This window comes from Rhinatrema bivittatum, chromosome 8 (assembly GCF_901001135.1).
Source record: "Rhinatrema bivittatum chromosome 8, aRhiBiv1.1, whole genome shotgun sequence".
NCBI classification, from domain to species: Eukaryota; Metazoa; Chordata; class Amphibia; order Gymnophiona; family Rhinatrematidae; genus Rhinatrema; species Rhinatrema bivittatum.
In genome coordinates, this window is record NC_042622.1 from 243,495,711 (window position 1) to 243,517,194 (window position 21,484).

Sequence of the window (21,484 nt, forward strand, 5' to 3'; positions counted from 1 at the left end):
TTCTGCAAGAACCTCTGGTAATATTTGGGCAACTAGCCACTTCTCCTGTAAGTCCACAACAGCACTTGCCATCAGCATGAAGATTCTTCTGTTAGGACGCACTGCCTGTGTTGTAACCCCAGGATGGAAGCGGGGCTGGACTCTGGCAGAGTAGGCTGGAACAGGCCAGAAACAGAAGTCTTCTGCCTATACCAGCTACCTTCCGCTTGGTTGAGCCCTCAGGTGCTGGTCGTCAGCAGGACTTACAGACAAAGGTGTTCATATAAATTACTGGAAGCTAGCCACAGGAGCAGAGGTAAGCTGAAGACTAAACAAGAAGACACCTACTAAAACAAGAGAAACTAGGACACAGAAACAGAACAGGACAAGATAAGGCAGAATAAGTGACTTGAGAGTAGGGCTACTATAAGGCCTCAGATTAGAGCCAGGCAAAACCAAAGACAGAATACAAGAACTAAGATTAGGGGGGAAAAAAACCAAGGACTAAGACTCAGAACAAGAGCTAGAACTAGGAACAGGCACAAGATCAAGACCACCAAACATGAAGCTGAAACCAAGACGAGATCTGGGACTGAGCTATGGCCATGTGCATATTGTGAGGCAGGAATATACTCAGTTTGAGGCAGCACACAAACATAGCTACCAGCAGAACCTCCAAGCCATAGAGCCAGGAAGATTTACCAGAGCATCTAAGCAGCAGGCCATAGTACAAGAAGGACTAGGCAGCTAGTCCACAATGTCCACTGAGAACCCCTGCTGGTGGGAGGCACAAATTGCCCAATAGATCCTCATATTTCCTCCCATAATACCTTCAAACAAGAAAATGGAGTAAACTGATTTCCAAACATTTCTATTATTTTTAATTGGTGTCTTATTGTTTTGACTTCCAACAACATGAATAATGAAAAAATTGATTACATGGGCCACTGTGGACTATTAAAATATTTCAGTGACAATACCTTCCTTGAATTATTATTTTTTTACAGGTTTGCACTATTTTGCTACAGCTAATGTCAAATTCTGAAAAATGAAAGAAAAAGCAATAAAGTCAGGATATAGACAAGACCCTACTTTGAGCAACCTTGATGATACTCCTGCTGCTGGAAGAAGCAGCCTATTATAAGGGGCGAATAAATAAATAAATAAATAAATATTCAATACTGGACATAGCTGCAGATTTAGCAGTTTACTTTTTTAGACCTTTGTTCTCAAAACAAGACAACTCAAAGTAGTTTACAACACAACAACAAAACAAAAAGTCATTTTCAGAAATGTGCATAAGTCAGCACATACAAGCAAGCATAAACTGGTGCATCTAAAGTTAAGTCTGTATTTCATAAACTGTGTAGTGGCAGAAGCGCAGTTTATAAAATACTGTGTTTCTCCACCTTGAAATTACGCCTGCATGTGCCAGTACACACATGTTTTCTAATGCAGGGATCCTCATAGTTTGTGCACTTGTTTTATAAAAGTACATATATACATATATAGGGGCAGATTTTTAAAATTACGCGCGGGGGGTACATTTGTGCGCGCTACCCAGCGCATGTTATAAAATCCAGGGTCGGCGCACGCAAGGGGGTGCACACATGTGCACCTTGCACGTGCCGAGCCCTAGGGGAGGCCCGATGGCTTTCCCCATTCCCTCCAAGGCCGCTCCGAAATTAGAGCGGCCTTGGAGGGAACTTTTTTTTTGTTCCCCCCCCCCACCTTTCCCTCCCTTCCCCTATCTAACCCACCCCACAGCCCTACCTAAATCCCCCCTACCTTATTTTGTTGAGTTACGCCTGGCTCTGGCAGGCTGTGGGTGGGCCGTGGCCCCACCCACAGCCCCGCCCGTTTTGCAAGCACCGGGACATACGCGCATCCCGGGGCTTGCGCGCACCGCCGAGCCTATGCAAAATAGGCTCGGTGCGTGCAGGGTTTTTTTTTTTTTAAGGGTTACGCGCGTAACCCTTTTAAAATCCGCCCCAATAGGCTTGGCGCGTAACCCTTTTAAAATCTGCCCCATATGTTGTATTTGGGAAATTATTGCAGTCTGTGCATGTAATAAACAGGGTTTTATACAAGTAAATCATTTTGAAAATCAAGCCTTTAAAGTGCAGAACAAATAGAAGGAGAAAAAATATCAGCTGCAGTCACCCATCCCAAACTTACCACTTGGACCAAGACCACCACCTTTTGATGTAGGCCACTGAAAGTTCAGGTTCCTTGGGTCAGCTGGCCAACACATTAAATGGAATTGACAGAACAGTGGCACTAGCAAAGCTTTGCCATGGCAAGATAGACCAGGTTTTGAGATAATCAAGGTGCTGAGCAAGACAGAAAGCTAGGAGAGGGCTGCAGGGAGAAAAAAGCTTAAATCCTGGGCAATAGACATTGACTATGATTCCTGTGCCAGAACTAGCATTCACTCTGTACTTTGATGGGAGCCACCACTTTTTCCTGAGGGATGGAGCTACTCAGTTTTGCTTTCTCACTGGCCCACTGGCTGTGAAGAATGTGATCTTAGCTTCATACCCATCCCAGATATCTTAAGAACATAAGAACATGCCATACTGGGTCAGACCAAGGTTCCATCAAGCCCAGCATCCTGTTTCCAACAGTGGCCAATCCAGGCCATAAGAACCTGGCAAATACCCAAAAACTAAGTCTATTCCATGTTACCGTTGATAGTAATAGTGGTGGTTATTATTTAAGTCAACTTAATTAATAGCAGGTAATGGACTTCTCCTCCAATAACTTATCCAATCCTTTTTTAAACACAGCTATACTAACTGCACTAACCACATCCTCTGGCAACAAATTCCAGAGTTTAATTGTGCGTTGAGTAAAAAAGAACCTTGATTACATTTTAAAGAATTAGGGTTGTCTCATTAACTCATTAACAGGGTCATTTATCAAATCGTGTTATGGCGTTAACGTATGCGAAAACACCTTAACACATGAGCTAAGTGCCATAACGCATGGCGCGATGCAAATTTTTAAAAGGGGAGGAGTCCAGGGTGGGATTTATGAAAAAGTGGGCTGGCTTCACGAAGCCATAATGCACGATATCACAATTTTAATGCTGAAAATAACTATACCTTTTGCAATTTGTGATTTTTTCACAAATTCTGTTTTGGGCATTTTTAGGCTGGGAGCGGGGAGAGAGAGCGAGCCTCTGGGGGTGGCATCATAGTAAGCAGCTATTTATGCTACTATAGGAGGCCCACCTAGTAATAGTAACTTGAGGTGAGGTTAGGGGCCACTTTGACATGCAGAGTGAGAAGTACAAAGAAAACAGTGCACTCTTGTGAAGATTTGATGTCCTTCGGAGTGAAGAAACTCACACAAAGATGAGATTTGTACAATGTTCTCTCAACCTAGCTTGATGTTACCCAGGTAGAGAGTCCATCAAGCTATTCTGTTCTGTTCGCATGTCTCACTCTGCATGTAAAAGTGGCCCCTAACCTCACCTCGAGTTACTAGGTGGGCCTCCTATAGAGATATAAATAGCTAACTACCACAAAATGTCACTTGCAACTTTTTTGTTGACCTTTAATCAAGATTGTTTTCTTTATTCTTAGCCATCACCGGCTAATCAGTTTATAGAGGAAGTGCCAAACATTTGCAATCTTAGGTATGCCGTATGATCTTCACCTGCCTTTCGAACACTTTTATCTCCCCTTTCTCATACCGTGAGTAAACATGTAAAAGCTGCTCAATGCATCATTCTTCTGACAGGTACATTCCTCTGACTTTATCAAACACTGCACTGCCTCTCTCATCGTCCCCTCATCGCCTTTCAGCAGAGCACATGCCGTTTCAACCACGGCCGGAAAGTGGTGAAATAGTTGACTCAGAGGGTGTGGTGTGTGTGTGTGTGTGGGGGGGGGGGGTGTTTCTATTAATTAAAAGAATTTCAGTTTGAGTTCCATTTTTCTAGGATTTGTGTCTTGCAGGGTTTCATGACACATGAGAGGATGCTGAAATTGCTACTTGGCATCTTCTGCAATATGTTTTACAGCAGCTAGAAGCGATGGGCTTGGGTTGACTGTGTCTGCACTGGGATTGCTCTTTCAAGGTTGTAAATATTTATTTCATTTATTTTTTATTTTTTTAAATTTATATGTTGCATCATCTGAAATTCTGAGCAGCTCACAACAAAACATACAAATTAATTTAAAACATACAATAAATATATTTAAATGACAGAATAAAATATAGTAAAAACATAATAAAACAAATAATAGCAAAGAATTCAAAATAACTGTGATAAAATACAACAACATACATAGGACCCTGTTATATATGGGAATTATTTAGTGCCAGGAAAAATAGTGGAAAGTGTTCTAAACATCAAAATCACAGAACATACAGAAAGACATGGTTTAATGGAACAAAGTCAGCATGGCTTTACCCAGGGCAAGTCTTGCCTCACAAATCTGCTTCACTTTTTTGAAAGAGTTAATAAATATGTGGATAAAGGTGAACCGGTAGATGTAGTATACTTGGATTTTCAGAAGGCATTTGACAAAGTTCCTCATGAGAGGCTTCTAGGAAAAGTAAAAAGTCATGGGATAGGTGGCGATGTCCTTTTGTGGATTACAAACTGGCTAAAATACAGGAAACAGAGAGTAGGATTAAATGGACAATTTTCTCAGTGGAAGAGAGTGGACAGTGGAGTGCCTCAGGGATCTGTATTGGGACCCTTACTTTTCAATATATTTATAAATGATCTGGAAAGAAATACGACGAGTGAGATAATCAAATTTTCAGATGACACAAAATTGTTCAGAGTAGTTAAATCACAAGGAGATTGTGATAAATTGCAGGAAGACCTTGTGAGACTGGAAAATTGGGCATCCAAATGGCAGATGAAATTTAATGTGGATAAGTGCAAGGTGATGCATATAGGGAAAAATAATCCATGCTATAATTACACAATGTTGGGTTCCACATTAGGTGCTATAACCCAAAAAAGAGATCTAGGTGACATAGTGGATAACACATTGAAATCGTCAGTTCAGTGTGCTGCGGCAGTCAAAAAAGCAAACAGAATGTTGGGAATTATTAGAAAGGGAATGGTGAATAAAACGGAAAATGTCATAATGCCTCTGTATCACTCCATGGTGAGACCGCACCTTGAATACTGTGTACAATTCTGGTCACCGCATCTCAAAAAAGATATAATTGCGATGGAGAAGGTACAGAGAAGGGCAACCAAAATGATAAGGGGAATGGAACAGCTCCCCTATGAGGAAAGACTAAAGAGGTTAGGACTTTTCAGCTTGGAGAAGAGACGGCTGAGGGGGGATATGATAGAGATGTTTAAAATTATAAGAGGTCTAGAACGGGTAGATGTGAATCGGTTATTTACTCTTTCGGATAGTAGAAAGACTAGGGGGCACTCCATGAAGTTAGCATGGGGCACATTTAAAACTAATCAGAGAAAGTTCTTTTTTACTCAACACACAATTAAACTCTGGAATTTGTTGCCAGAGGATGTGGTTAGTGCAGTTAGTATAGCGGTGTTTAAAAAAGGATTGGATAAGTTCTTGGAAGAGAAGTCCATTACTTGCTATTAAGTTCACTTAGAGAATAGCCACTGCCATTAGCAATGGTAACATGGAATAGACTTAGTTTTTGGGTACTTGCCAGGTTCTTATGGCCTGGATTGGCCACTGTTGGAAACAGGATGCTGGGCTTGATGGACATTTGGTCTGACCGAGTATGGCATTTTCTTATGTTCTTATGTTCTTATGTAATTTTATAGGTAAGGCACTAACATGTATGAAGGCTAAAAGTGCACCATTGGAGGAATAAATTATTAAAATTTGAGAGTCATGTTTGTAGATAACACTAACATAGGGGTTACCCAAGAGAACAGATTATCCATCCAAAAAAATCCCAATAGACTAAGTGGGTTCAGAGATGGCAAGTAAGAGTGTGGAATGATGCCCTTGGTAAAGTGAAAACTGGGTGGGTTACACACTGTACAGAAGACTCCTCATGGTTGTCATTGAGGAGAACTGATTGTCTCCAGGGAACTCAAACAAGAAAAGTGGCTAAAACTGCAAATTGGATTCTTTAATCTACCAAAAGGAATTCAGGCATCTGTAGACAAGAAGTGATTCTAGGCACATACAAAGCACTAGTCTGCCCATATCTGGAATATGTAGCTCATAGTCCAGGACCCAGGCCTGGCGCGCCATCACGGCACACATGGGGAAGCAGTCCTGCAGCCATATGGCCAACCAATCTTCCTGTTTGGGGGGGGGAGCGGAAGCGCCGTGCACAGCTCCACTTCCTCCCCCCAAAGCAGGAAGATCAGCTGGCCTCTCCTGCTGCCACCAGCCTCCTGCTATCTTCGGGCCGTACGGCCGACTGATCTTCCTGTTTGGGGGGGGGGGAGGAGAGCGGAAGCGCCGCCCACAGCTTCTGCTCCCCCCCCAGCAGGAAGATCGGTCGGCCGGCCGAACGGCCCGAAGATAGCAGGAGGCCGGTGGCAGCAGGAGAGGCCAACTGATCTTCCTGCTCTGGGGGGAGGAAGCGAAACTGTGCACAGGCTTGAATGTGTATGTGTGGATGAGAATGGGAGCCTTGGTGTATGTGTGGGTGAAAACCGGAGCCTGGGTGTGTATGGAAGTGAGAATGGAGTCTTGAATGTGTGTGGGTGAGAATGGAAACTTGAATATGTGGGTGAGAATGGGTGCTTGAATATGTGGGTGAGAATGGAAGCTTGAATATGTGGGTGAGAATGGAGTCTTGAATGTGTGTGGGTGAGAATGGAAGCTTGAATTTGTGGGTGAGAATGGAAACTTGAATGTATGGTTGAGAATGGAGTCTTGAATGTGTGTGGGTGAGAATGGAAGCTTGAATTTGTGGGTGAGAATGGAAGCTTGAATATGTGGGTGAGAATGGGTGCTTGAATATGTGGGTGAGAATGAAAGCTTGAATTTGTGGGTAAGAATGGAAGCTTGAATGTGTGGGTGAGAATTGAAGCTTGAATGTGTGGGTGAGAATGGGTGCTTGAATGTGTGTTAGTATGTGTGTGGGTGAGAATGGGACCTTAAATGTGTATATGTGTGGGTGAGAATGGGAGTCTGGGTTTGTGTGTGTGGGTGAGAATGGGTGCTTGGATGTGCGTCTGTGTGTGCATAAGAATATAAGCCCTGGGAGGGGTGAGAAAGTGAGAGCTTGTATGTATATCTGCAGAGAATGTGAGCTTGGGGCGGGGGGGAGAGCATATGAGAGTGAGAGCTTGAGTGTGTGAGGGAGTCTGTGAGAGAAAATGTGTGTGGAAGGGAAGAAGACAGTAGTAGAAGAAAGACACTGAAAAGGAATTAGGAAATGAGCGACAAGGGAAAAAGGGGAAAAAGAGACCAGGACCAACTGATTAAAAAAATACAAGGATCAGACAACAAAGGTAAAAAAAAAAATATATATATATTTTGAGATGTTAGCAATTTAAATATGTCATCCTTAGGAATGTGCATTTCTTATATTTTTGAATTTTGCTCTTTCTTAAGTATTCCACCGTTCAGACATTTTAGTTTCTCAGGCTTTGTATTTTGGGTTTATCTGCATGTTTCTGTTTCTAATTTATAGTCTCTTATTTCTATATTAGGTAAAGATCGGTCTCTGTTTTGCCTGTGTGTGACAGAAATGCAGTATTTCTAGCATATAGTTTCTCTGTAGTAGTAGTCCAGCTTGTTCTGTTATTCCAGTAGGTGATGTATTAATGTTCTAGGGCCTGGTGTAGTATTTGCATTGCTGCTTTTTCATAAGGTTGCTGTTTGAATCCTGAGAGTCAGTGCTGTGACTGTATGGCAAGGTTCTAGATGCCTCTTTCTTTGCAAGAGTTTGTGTTACTTCACAAAATAGCAGTGGAGGGTTATTTTTTGCTGAGATGACACCAGAGTTTGAATTTTTTTTTTTCATGTTAGCTGTAATGTGAATTGCCCTAGCTCTGCGCTGCACCTGTTCTGATGATTAATTAAATTTTATTGTATTTATGAAGATTTCTGGGTTTCTGCAAAGACGGTTCATGAAAGAATACATTCATTTTTGTTTTATTACATGATTGGATCTGATTGTTTTCTATACTTGAAATAATTGAAGTAAATTATTTTAAAGTTTCATACATGACACATAATGGCTGTTGCAAATTACTTTAGCCATTCTAGGTTGCAGTATATGGCATTATTTATCAATAAGAAAACAACTAGTAGGTCTCAGACCTGCATGCCTACAGCCCACCCATGTTAACCTTATGCCCACCCAAAAAAATCAATTCTGGCTACTCCACTGGTCCAGATCAACACAGCAGACAAAGGGACAAATCAACAGCTGAGAAGGTGCAAAGCAGGGCCACTAACATGGTGACATAAACAGTGGAATTGTGACTGGATAGACTAAATCTCTGTAGCCAGCACTAAAGAAGATTCAGAGAAGATCAGTTATTCTAAATAATGAATTGTGACATAAAAAGAGACCAGTTGGATGGTAATAGAAAATATAAAAGGGGGATCATGATAGATAGGTCAAGATCCATCTAATCAGTTAAAATTTAAGAAGATGCAGAGGGCAGCTGGCATTTGTAATAAGCCAGCTGAAAATATGGTCACTACAAAATATGGTAACTAGTAACTACAAGGTTAATTTGTTGTTTCATAAGGGAAGTTGACAAATTCCTGCTAGCAAATGAGATCTCAGGATATCAGGACAGAGCAGCCAACAACAGACCTAATGGGCTATAATCCTGCATCTATCTATGTCTTGCAAGGAGAACATGCAAGCCAAAAATGGACTCAGTCAGTTATTTCTGGCACTGATCTCTCCTCTGTGTCAAATGAGCACCTGACTTTTGGGAAAATAAAAACAGCACTGACTTACCTGTGTTTTTCATGTGGGTCCTAATCAGGTTTTCAGGATAGATGGATTTGCATCCATCGTATGCAAATGTAGATCATGGCTATTCATTGTTGATATCTGAAAATCGAACCTGAAGTACCCCTTGTCTGGTTTAGCTTGAGAGCACTGGCCTACAGGCAGGCACTGACTGTACTTGTTAGGCTCCCCAGCAGTCAAGTCAACTCTTTAGTGTAAAGCTTGCTTGAAGGGCTCTGCGGCGATATTGTTGTTGCCTCTTTACCAATGAGTTTGTGGCACATGTTTGATGGCATGCCTGCTCTCTTCCAGCTCTCTTTAGACAGCTTTCAGACTCCGCACACTCCCAACTTGCTAAAGTTTCAAGAGTTTGCTCCGAGTGAGCATTTACTTATGAGCTCAGTCCTCGGTAACAGGAAAAGGCTTCCTCTGAGATAACTGAGGGAGACAGCCCTGCTCCTTTCAGTCTTTTTCTAACTATTTTTCTCATTTTATCAAAGTTTCCCTTTTGAAAGTTTAGCGCTAGAGCCGTGGATTTGCTTACCATCCCCTTTCCAGTCATTAATTCAAATTTGATCATATTATGATCACTATTGCCAAACGGCCCCACCACCGTTACCTCTCACACCAAATCCTGTGCTACACTGAGAATTAGATCTAAAATTTCTCCCTCTCTTGTCAGTTCCTGAACCAATTGCTCCATAAAACTGTATTTTTATTCCGTCCAGGAACTTTATCTCTCTAGCATATCCCGATGATACATTTACCCAATGGGTAATTGAAATCTCCCATTATTACCGCACTACCATTTTGGTTAGCTTCTCTAATTTCTCTTAGCATTTCACTGTCCATCTCACCATCTTGACCAGGTGGACGGTAGTATACTCTTATCACTATAGTCTTCCACAACACACAAGGGATTTATACCCCTAAAGATTTGATTGTGCATTTAGTCTCATTCAAGATGTTTATCCTGTTGGACTCTATGCCATCCCAGACATAAGCGCTACACCGCCTCCCGGGTGCTCCTCTCTGTCATTGCGATATAATTTGTACCCCGGTATAGCACTGTCCAATTGGTTGTCCTCCTTCCACCATGTCTCTGAGATGCCAATTAAGTCTATGTCATCATTCATTGCTATACTTCAGTTATTCAGCCAGAATGACTCACTGCTCTCTTGAATAACAAATGTTGGTACCTAATCAAACCAAATCACACTACCTTAACACCTTTCCAAGGTGAGTAACTGAACTGAACTTTTCAACCTTTTTACGTAGGTATACACTGCTCCTAGCTTATTTCTAGCTTCTAGCTACCTTTTTCTTGTTGTTGTTTTTGTTGTTTTTAATATACAAACACTCTAACTTCTGCTTATTAGCTGCCTTACAGACTATTAAAAATAAACACACTAACTATTGCTTATTAGCTGCCTTACTGACTGACTATTTAAAAATAACTTCTGGTTATTCGCTGCCTTACTGACTATTAAAATCACAAACACAAAACACACTAAATAATATTCCCAAATAGTTAACTTCGCCCCAATACTTTTAAAAAATAAAAGTTCCCAAGCAAAAACTTACTGATTCCTTATAGCCACCAGCAAGGTGATCCTCTCCTCTCAGTGCTCCCACTGGATTGTGGGTTACTGAGCTCTTCCCTTGCAATATATATTGTGTTTCTAAGGAAAATTAGTGCAAAACAATCCCTTTGGAGATTTACACTACAGTTAGTTGTCCTGACTGACTCACTGCTGTTCTGATTAACAATTGATGGTACCTACTCAAACCTACTCAAATCAATCACACAACCTTAACACTTCAATTAGTCAGCCAGAGTGACTCACTGCTCTCTTGAATAACAAATGTTGGTACCTAATCAAACCAAAGCACACTACCTTAACACCTTTCCAAGGTGAGTAACTGAACTGAACTTTTCAACCTTTTTACTTAGGTATACACTGTTCCTAGTTTATTTCTAGCTTCTGGCTACCTTTTTTTGTTGTTTGTTTTTAATATACAAACACTCTAACTTCTGCTTATTAGCTGCCTTACAGACTATTAAAAATAAACACACTAACTACTGCTTATTAGCTGTCTTACTGACTATTTCAAAATACAAGCACTGTAACTTCTGTTTATTTGCTGCCTTACTGACTATTAAAAGCACAAACACACAAACATACTAAATAATATTCCCAAATAGTTAATTTCACCCCAATACTTTTAAAAAAGAAAATTTCCCAAGCAAAAACTTACTGATTCCTTTCAGCCACCAGCAAGGTGATCCTCTCCTCTCAGTGCTTCCAGAGAAAGGATAAAGTTTGTGTGTCCCCCAGCCCTGCCCCTGAAAACCTGACTGACTGTGGGGTCCCCAGGACAGGTTTGGGAAGCCCTGTACTAGATAGTTGAAACTGGTCAGGGGTTTCTTTGATGTTCTGTCTAGATCCAAATGATGGGAACATACAACAGTTAATTTGTATGATGTCTAATTATGCGTTTTTATAGGCTTGTTCTTTGGGGGAGAGGAAGCTGCTTATTGTGATTGAGTAAATTATTAAAATCTTGGGGGGAGGGACAAGGAAGACTTATGGGATCATGACCCAGATCTTATAGGTACCTATAAATGCTTCTGGTAGACAGATGATCTCAACTTGCCAAAACAAAATAAATATAGAATGGTACTTGAATTACTAAAATGACCTGGGCATCATAGTGGACAATACTTTGAAATCCTTGGTTCAGTGTGCAGCAGCAGTCAAAAAAGCAAATAGAATGGTAGGAATTATTAGGAATGGCATAGTGAATAAAACAGCAAATGTCATAATGCACCTGAATCACTCCATGGTGAGGCTGCACCTTGGGTACTGTGTGCAGTTCTAGTCGCCACATCTCAAAAAAGATATAGTTGCATTGGAAAGGCACAAAGAAGGGTGACCAAAATGACAAAGGGGATAGAACAGCAACCCTATGAGGAAGTTCTAAATAGGTAGCATCTGTTCAACTTGGAAAAGAGATGGCTGATAGAGGCTGATAGAGGTCTATAAAATCATGACTGGAATAAAAAGAGTAAATGTAAATCAGTTATTTGCTCTGTCAAAAAATGATGGGCTCCATTTTCAACCACATATCCGGCTAACTAGCAGGGTATATTCAGCGGCGTATTTGCACTGCTGAATATATCCAGTTATCTTAAAGTTAACTGGATATGTCTAACCAGTTTACTTTAGGACAGCCCTATGGCTACCTCTGCTCTTTCCAGAAACGCTTCCCACTTACCCCTGGACTTATGCAGCTAAATTCTAGCCGCATACAACGATGAATATTGCCGTGTAGCCATTTAGACAAATAACTTTCAGTTATCCATCTAAATGGCTTTTGAAGATCAACCTCACAAAGACTAGGGGACACTCAATGAAGTTAGTAAGTAGCACATTCAAAACAAATCAGAGAAAATTCTCTCACTCTACGTACAATTAAGCTCTGGAATTCATTACTGGAGAATGTGGTGAAGGCAGTTAGCATAGCTGGGTTTAAAAAAAAAGTTTGGACAAATTCCTGGAGGAGAAGTCAATAAACTGTTATTAACCAAGTAGACTTAAGAAATAGCCACTACTTATCACTGTGTGATAGCAGCTTAGGATCTGTTTATGTTTGGGATCTTAAAAGGTAATTGTGCCCTGGATTGGCCCCTATTGGAAACAGGATGCTGGGTTTGATTGGTCTGTCTCAGTATGGCGAGTTCTTATATTCTTATTGTTGCGCCGAGATGTGGATCCTTGGCCTAGTGCAGGATTGGTAGGCTCCCTGGTCGGACCCAGAGAGCGCCTGCCACCAGGATGCAGAGCACAAGAGGAGACAGAGGCTAGCAGGAGCTTCGCTACTAGCAACCCTAGGTACCCCCGGGTTGAACCCTTGAGTACCCGGGCCGCCTGGTCTTAGGTGGGCCTCGCAGGATCTCCTTGATAGGAAGTTCAGAGGTGTGCCCAGTGCCCACCACAAACAAGGGTGTGCAGTCGACACTTAGACTGGAAGTCCTGGGTGCCTGAGAAGGCCAGACGAGTGTCTCTGAATGTATAGCAAGAATCAAGGCCAGGTTCAAGGAAGCGTGGTCAGCAATGCAAGGTCAGAGCCAATAATCAGTCCATGGATAGTCAGGCAAAGCAGAGGTCAGTTACCAGTAGTCAGTCCATGGGTAGTCAGCCAAAGCAGGGGTCAAGTTCCAGGAGGCAGTCAGACGTTGTCGAGTTCAGGCAGAGGTCAGTTCCAGGCAGCGGGTAGACGTAGTCATGGAGGCAAGCAGAAGGTCAGAGGCAGGCAGCGGTCAGACATGGTCATAGAAGCAGGCAGAAGGTCAGAGGCAGGCAGCAGTAAAACGTGATCAAGGAAAGCCAAGGTCAGCACTGAGAAGGCAGTCCAAAGGTACTACCTGGGGAGACGAGACAAGGGATGCTGGAACAGAAGGACGCTGGAACAGGACTGGAACGAGACTGGAACACAGACTGGAATGCAGAGGCAAACTAGAAACACTCACGGTGTCGACCCGATTGCCAAAGCAGGGATCAAGGGAATGAGCCCTGCCTTATATACTCAGGCTAGTGACATCATCGGGCAGCGTTGGACCCGGGTTTCCCATGCTTGGTTTCTTAAAAGGAATGACGTTGGCCGCACGCATGCCTAGGGGCGGGGCCGAGGAGTAGGAAGACGCGGAGCCCCGGCGGGAGCTCCGCAATGAGGCCTGGTCGGGCAAGGCGAACGGGGAAGCTGGGGACGCCGCGAACTAGCTGAGGTTACAGAGGAGGTGAGCCCGGTGCTGGTGGACGGAGAAGCGAGGTGAGAGGGGCCGGCCGCGCTGCGGAAGCAGCCGGGGAGTGCAACACTTATGTGCAGTTCTGCACAGTACCACTACACACCCTTGAGGAGTATGTCAGCTATGGTGAACTGCTGTTTTTAAAAAAAGAATTCTTAAAATTGATGGAATCATGTTGTCCAACCAGGTGTCAGATTAGCTGATATTAAAAAAAAAAAAAAAAGCAGACTCTTGGCAGCAGAAAACAAACAACTTCAGATCCACCTCAGCAAGAAAAATATACAAAGTAAAGAATCAGGACAGAGAAGTCAGAAGTGATGGCAACAAGAAAACAACGGAGGATGTGAAGATAACAATAAACAGGCTACAACTCATTTATGTCCCTTGGAGCGACCTTAACAGAAGATGGAAAGCTAGAGAGAGCAATCAATACAAGAAGCAGTAAAGCAAATCAAATATTAGGACAGATGGCAGCCTTGCTCCAACACAAATATTATCTACTTATAAGCACTGAAGCCAATCTTTATCGAGACTAATTTTATATCAACATTATGTTATTGGTGCCAAACATGGACTGAAATATTTATTCATGAATGGAAACTAACAAGAACGAAAATGAGATGTCTAAGAGTTGCACTAGGAGTGACAGGTTCAGAAATGCGGAGATTTGGCTTGCAGCCTGTCCCTGCAACAGATCAGACATCTGGGTTGGCCATCTTTTGGGGGCAAATTTTAAAACTAGGGAGGGTAAGTGCAAAGTTTGCAGGTGCTTTTCCCCATGGAGTTTGCACTACTTCTTGCCGGGAAATTGCAATCTGACCTTCCCTTTTAAACTGCCCAGAGGAAAAGCACCCGCAGAGATTCTCACCTGCTTTTACTGCACATACTTTTCCCCTGAAAAACAAGGCACAGAGGGCTCACAATCTAATCAAAATGTGCTATGGCATTAATGCCATAATGCATGTGATAGTTATGTTACCGCATGGCACAAATGCAAAATTTTTTCAAGGAGTGGGATTGATGAAAATGATGGGCATTTTTGCACTATGTGATAGCTATTGCATATTGCATTTGGGGGGGGGGGGGGGAAGAAAGAGAGAGAGCGTCTGGGGAGGCCTGCACAGTATTCAACTATTTATATGCCTATAGGAGGGCCAGCTAATAACTCAATGTAGATTTTGGGTTTTTGGGCCAGTTTTCATGCAGAGTGAAAAGTACAAACAGCACAGCACACCTTGGTGAAGATTTGACATCATTTGGAGTGAGAAAGTCTCGCAAAGATGAGATTTCTACAGTGTTCTCTCACCCTAGCTTGATAGTACCCTGGTATAGAGTCCATCAAGTTAGGGTGAGAGAACATTGTAGAAATCTCATCTTTGCGAGACTTTCCTCACTCCAAATCTATAGCATTTTGTACGTGAGGCAATGGAGGGTGAAGAGACTTGGCCAAGTTCACAAGGAGCAGCAGTGGGATTTGAACCCTGGCTTTCCTTACGCAAAGACTCTGTTTAAAACATCCTCAGATGCTGTCCATTTGAACACCATGTCCAGGTAAGTTTGATTCCACATGTTGATCCCCTGATGCAGTCTGGCGCACAAAACATCGACTGATGCCAGGAATACTTATTTTTGTCATCGGTTTATTTGATTACTTTGTGGTTATTGACCAGACTTTTGTTTGCATTGTAAAACATCTACACAAAGAAAATAAATAGTTGGGGTAGATGAAAGAGAAGACCAGCGGTGGCCTGCAGACCAGACGTGACACCGGCTTGCTGATACCACTTTCCTCAAGTCTTCTGGTGGGATATTACTCTTCGGCACCTTGTCTTTGTTTGGTTGAGCTAGATTAGGCACTTTTTGTTCAGTGTGATTTTCTTTACCTGTGTACAAGGCAGGCAATTTTCAGCCAGCCTGTTTTACCCAGGTAAATGGCTTTTAAATGCACTGGCATAAGCTGCCCCAAAAAGCTCACATACAACAACAAAAAGGATGGCAAGCCAGAGCAAGACCACATAGAAGATGGGCAGATGACATCAAGGATATATTGAACCAAATAGATATTTTATTTATTTATAATCCTTGCAGCCAGCCACAGTTCTAGGTGGGTAACAGATTAAAACAAAATAATACAGAGTAAAATAAGCTAATACAAATAAGTGAGACATAGCATCAGTAGGTGATTGATCACAATAATATCTATAAGTGACACACACAATATGATGCCTGTAATACAGGAGTAAGGCTCAGATGGCTGTTCAGTGCATCTTGAGAAGGGAAACCTTCAGAAACAAGGCATGTGGGTATAATAATAATAAAACAGCAGGCATTGTAGAAGCAGCACCAAGAGCTTATGCCTTTGCTCTCAACACCCAATGAGTACAAGAGGATAGGAGATGGAGAAGGAGAAGCAGTCAGTATCACTACCCCTTTACCTCACTTTCCAGAAAAAAAGCAAAATCTTGGCTGTCAACTAAGCCTTTCCCCAGCCTGTTGGTTAATGAAGTATTAATATCCACTGTGCCAGGACATTTATACAAGGCTGACTGCACATGACACTACAATGTATGCTACTGCTCGTGTATCTGTTAGTCTAATTCAAGCTGATTGTAATTCACTTCAGATGTGCACACTGGTATCCTGCCCAGGGGCTCTGACCTGGGGGGCGAATCTCATATAAACACACTCAATTACTGGGATTATACCTGGGGGCTTGAACCCAGGGGCTTATCCTCTACACAAATGGCCACACACAATTACTGGGATTATACCTGGGGGTTTGAACCCAGGAACTTATCCCATACACAAATGGCCACACACAATTACTGGGATTATACCTGGGAGCTTGAACCCAGGAGCTTATACCCTACAGACAGAGCCACACAAACTTGGATTCAGTACATCATGGTTTCAGGTAAGAAAATAAGTTTATTTGAGCAATAGGAGGATAGAACAAATAAAATCAGATCGTATAGAAGAAGTAATGGTAGATAATAACACTTGTTACATAGATATAAAAAGCTTACATGTCCAAAGGATCAGCCGTACCATCACGTCCAGGGCTCTCTCTCGCTGTCTCCCCTTATACTCTACAAACTCTGGTGAGAATAGCCCTGTTCCCTCCCTCTCAGTTCTTATCAGTTTTTCAGACACAGCTGTGTGGCCTTGATTCTCTCTCTCAGGCTTTAGTATAAGTTAATTGCTTGTTTTCTCATCATAGACTTAGTGGAATAACTAAATAAACAGGCTCTTGCCTGTTCATAAACATTTCACAGTGTAAGACAGTAAACAGTGTAAGACAGTTGGCCTTCAAACTATTCTGTGTCTGGGTAAAAACTCTGAATCCATACAGCCTATCCTCTATATACATCCTCAGCAAAAGTAACAAAAAACGTTTCCAACAGACAGGGTCGGGGGAAGCACTAGGCAAACTGACCATTAGGGGGTGCGAGCAGTGGCGTACCAAGGGGGAGGCAGGGGGTGGGGGGAGCCACTGCTCGCACCCCCTAATAGCCGGCCCCCCACTGGCAGCTCAGCAGGGAACTACCGCTATGCCATGTGCTGGATGTGCACAGCAGGAAGATCGGTAGAGCTGTGGTGGAGCTCATCTCACCACGGCCCGAAGAAAAAGGTTATGTCCAAACCTGCAGGTGCTCCTTCTCCTTCCTGCCTGCGCGGCCCCGGAAGAAAAACGTTTGCGGAGCCACGTGGGCAGGAAGAAGGAGGAGCATCGGCCGCATGCAGAAGAAGAGCAACATTTATGGGCCACCGCAAATCCCATGTCATGGCGGCCCGAGTAGAGGACGAGGCCTGGTGGCAGTGCCACCACGGATCTCGCATTGCAGGCGGCCCGAGAAGATTAGGGCCGCCGCAGAGCCCATTCTGTAGTGACCCGCGAAGAGGAGGCCGAGAGGCTGAGAGCCTGTAGAGTGTGTGTGTCTGTCTGTGAGAGTGAGTTTAGAGACTGTGTGTGGGAGTGAGGACGTGAATGTATGTGTGTGAATGCATGGGTGCCTGCCTGAGGTTGTGTCTGTGTATGAGAATGAATTTGTGTCTTCCTGAGGTCTGTCTATGTGAGAATAGGTGCCTGCCTGTGTGTTTGTGAGAATGGATTGGTGCCTGCCTGAAAATCTCTGTGTGTGAGTGTGGGAATGAATGTGTGCATGCCTGGGTGTGTGTGTGTTTGTGTATATGTGAGGGAGCCAGTGAGAGTGTGTGGGTGTATGAGAGAATCCAGGGGAGTAAGAGCTTGTGTGGAGGGTGTGTGGTGGGGAGAGAGGGTCTTAGAGCCTGAAAGTGTGTCAGGGTCTGTGAGAAATAGAGGTTATGGTGAGAATAATAGCATGTATATGTATGTGACAGTGTATGTTTGAGAGAGAATGGACATGGAGTATGTGTGAGAGAAAGAGAATAAAGTTTGTGTACTTCCCTAACCTCCTAATCCTCAACAATCTCAGGGAATTAGAAATCGAGTTCCCAGGTATGGACAGCAGGGGCTTTTTAAAATCCTTATTAGTTTTAATTATTAGATGGTATTTGATATATGTGCTGTTTTGAAATATTTTATTGGTACTTGGGAAATGTTTAAAAAATGTATATGATTTTAATTAATAGAAATTATTCTATTTGTAGTTTTAAAATATTCTTTTATTAGTGTGGTTTTACTATTATAATTGATGCGTTATGTTTCTTGATTTTATTTGTTTTATGAGGAATGGTGGTTCTGTTTTTCCATTGTTACACACAGAATCTGGCTTTTTGGGGTTTCCATTTCAGTTTTTGTATAATTTGTGATCCTTTATTCTGTATTTGGTGAGGGTCTGTCTCTGCTCTGTGCATGAGACCAAGGTGAGAAATTCTGGTAGCGTGCAGAGATCTATTGCGGTCGGGTTTGTTTTGTTTCCTCAGTAGGTGGTGTATTGGTATTCTAGGACCCAGTGTAATATTTACCCTTGCTTTTTCACAGGTAGGGTTATTGTTGTTTGGGTCCTTGGTGTTATTACTGTTATGTTACGATGGGATTGCAGTATAGATTTTGAGTGTCTTTTTTGCGGGGTTTTGTGTTAGTTCACAATGTGTCTGGCAGTGGAAGGTGTTGTGCTTCTATTACTGTGAGGTGACACCAGAATTTGAAAATATCTTTTTGTATGATGAGCTGTAAGGGAAACATCCAAGCTCTATTGTTGGGGGAATTTCTATGGATGCACAGTGAGTTACAGAGCTGGAGGTGAAGGGTTTATATTGATATTCTGTCCCTTCCTGTATACATTCCAGATTTCACTCTCATAGCCACCTAGAATTAGTTGAATGAAGCTAGCAAATAATTTTAATAGTAGTTTTACTAGAAGTATGAAACTGGCCAGCTTTTTAAAATTACACAGAAAACCCTTTGGACTTTCTTATTAAGAATTTTTTTGTAACCAATTTTAAAGCAGGGGGTAAAGCTATGGAGGTGGGTGTGATGAGGAAATGTCATTTTGGCTCCCCCCTCCCAAATTCTTCTGTCTAGAGATGCCACGGATTTTCTGTGGCCTTAAGCATTAGTACAAGAAGGATTTGGGGGGGGGGGGGTGCTGGAGAGATGCACAAATGCATTGGCCCCTGGGCGCCAGAAACCCTTGGTACTCCACTGGGCGCGAGCCATATGGGACCGCAAATGGCAGCAAAAAGGAGTGGAGATTTGGTGGGTCGCAAGCAGTGCCCAGCCTGCTTGCAGCCCAGAAAACCACACACCCGGCAGGCATAATCGTGAATGAGTTCGGAGTCGGGTCTGAGACCAGGGGGTGGGGTGAAGGCGCAAGGCAGAAGATTCGCCTAGAGCACCTAATCCCCTTGCACCAGCCCTGCCAACAGACCATTGTTGGAAAAAGCAGAATAGCAAATGTTTCTAAATAAATATCACTAAGATAATGCAAATTAGCTGTACCTAGGGCAGCTATAACAGTGATATCACAAGGAAGCTATATACCATAGGTCTAGCAGTGCAGTACAGGGGCCAGGGAATGTTTGCCACCTGCCTCCATGTTGCATGTAGGGACTTGTAATTTTGATTGTCCCAGTTGAATCAATGGGACAAACAGAGCTACAAGTCCCTGCATTAAATAGTGCAGAAAAAGGACTGGATTAGCCTGTACCTTAAGGCATGGAACAAGTGGCAACCCTACTGAAGAGCAAAGCTGGAACACCAGAGGGACTCTGGTTTAATTGCCCTCTGTGTGCCCTTGATAAAGCCACTTAATCTTACTGTAGTGAAATTTCAAAGAAGTTACATGAGTAAAAGTATCAATTTTCAAAAGCCCATTTATGCATGTAAAACCCAGTTATACATGCATACATCCTTTTGAAAATTATCTCCTGTGTGTTCAGACTTAGGTTTCAGTGAATGAAGGTTGTAACAGCATGCCTTACCTTATACATTGTCTTATAGTTGGCTTTATTGTTAGCTGTGATTATTATTATTTCTTTTGCCGACTTTTCACAAAAGAATTAGAAGTTTTAAAACTGGCATTGGCTAAATCAACACCTTCAGGAAAAGATATGCATCTCCTCCCTTCCACCCTCCCTTCCCTGCCATGCTCTCTCTATTGCTCCCTTGACTTTGCACAAACCACTTCATAGACTGGCAAACACTAAATTGACTTAATTTATGGATTAATTGTTTGCTGGGAGATAAGAACCTTGGACAGCGGCCAACTTCCAACAGCATCCACTCTGTAATCAACACCGGTTAATCTAGCATGTGGGCTCAGGATAGCTATAATCGCATTCAACCAGGTTTAGGTGTGCTGGTTGTTTTTTTTTTTCTTTTTACATTTATCATTACTTCAATAGCTCTAACTTTGAAAAGCTATCTCAAGAACATCACTCCAGATCATTCAAGGCTCACAAAACATGGATGTAACTAGCCAATTCTATCGGGACCTGTTCAGATTTTCCTACATGGAAGCCAACAGACCATGGGATAAAGAGAACTCCTTCAAGCTATAAACTGCATATCAGCTCTGTGTTCACTAGGATGCCAAAGAAGCAACTTTCAGGGGATTGTCCCATTCTCAAGTCAGAATGAGCAACTGGATACATGTTGCCTGGATAGGTGAGCCAGTCCTTGTTTTACTCCCTTTGCATCTATGGCCTTGTGGTTCTTGATTCCATAGCATGGATTACTTTGTTGGCAAAAAAAAAAGATAACTCTGGCAGTCCCAGTTTTTTCCATCTATGTAGTGCTTACTGTATGATCTATAAGGCTGTGTAACTTTCCTTCAGATTTGGTCCAAAGAAACAATACGGAAGACAGTCAAGTATAGCCAGATGGCAGACGAAAAAGTGGGATGACCAGTTGCCTTAGTTGTAATGATTTCTTCATTGAAATTACAGATAAAACTCCAAAATTAAACAAATACTACCCAAGAGAGCATTAGGAAGTCAGCCAGCTGTCTCTTTGGACATGCACATGAATAGTTAAAGACCCTGAGAAGAGTTGAACTCATGATGCTGGCTTACAAGGGCACTGCTCTAACCATTGAACTACAGAGCCTGGCAATAGTTAATTTTTAATTTTGGAGTTTTATCTGTAATTTAAATAAAGGAATCCTTGCAACTAAGGCAACCCCCTTTTTCATCTGCCATCTTGGTTCAGGTTTCAACTTTTTCTGGGAAGGGATGGTGTTAGCGAGTTCAATGAGATCACTGAGAGAGATGGTGTTAGCGAGATCAAATAATAATAGTAAGTTGAATTTTTAGCCTGCCTTATCAAATGATGCTCAGGGTGGTTTACCGCATTATTAGTAATTCAGGTTCAAT

General features: G+C 42.5%; 1 long non-coding RNA gene across 1 annotated transcript in view; it reads right to left on the minus strand.

The window, feature by feature from the left end:
* The window catches only part of LOC115098262, a 50,735-nt gene extending 33,978 nt beyond the window's left edge, over window positions 1-16,757 (minus strand). Inside the window, exon 1 of the long non-coding RNA XR_003858459.1 lies at window positions 16,711-16,757. This is a non-coding gene — a long non-coding RNA (uncharacterized LOC115098262). The remainder of the gene's footprint in view (window positions 1-16,710) is intronic.
* Window positions 16,758-21,484: the final 4,727 nt, after the last annotated feature.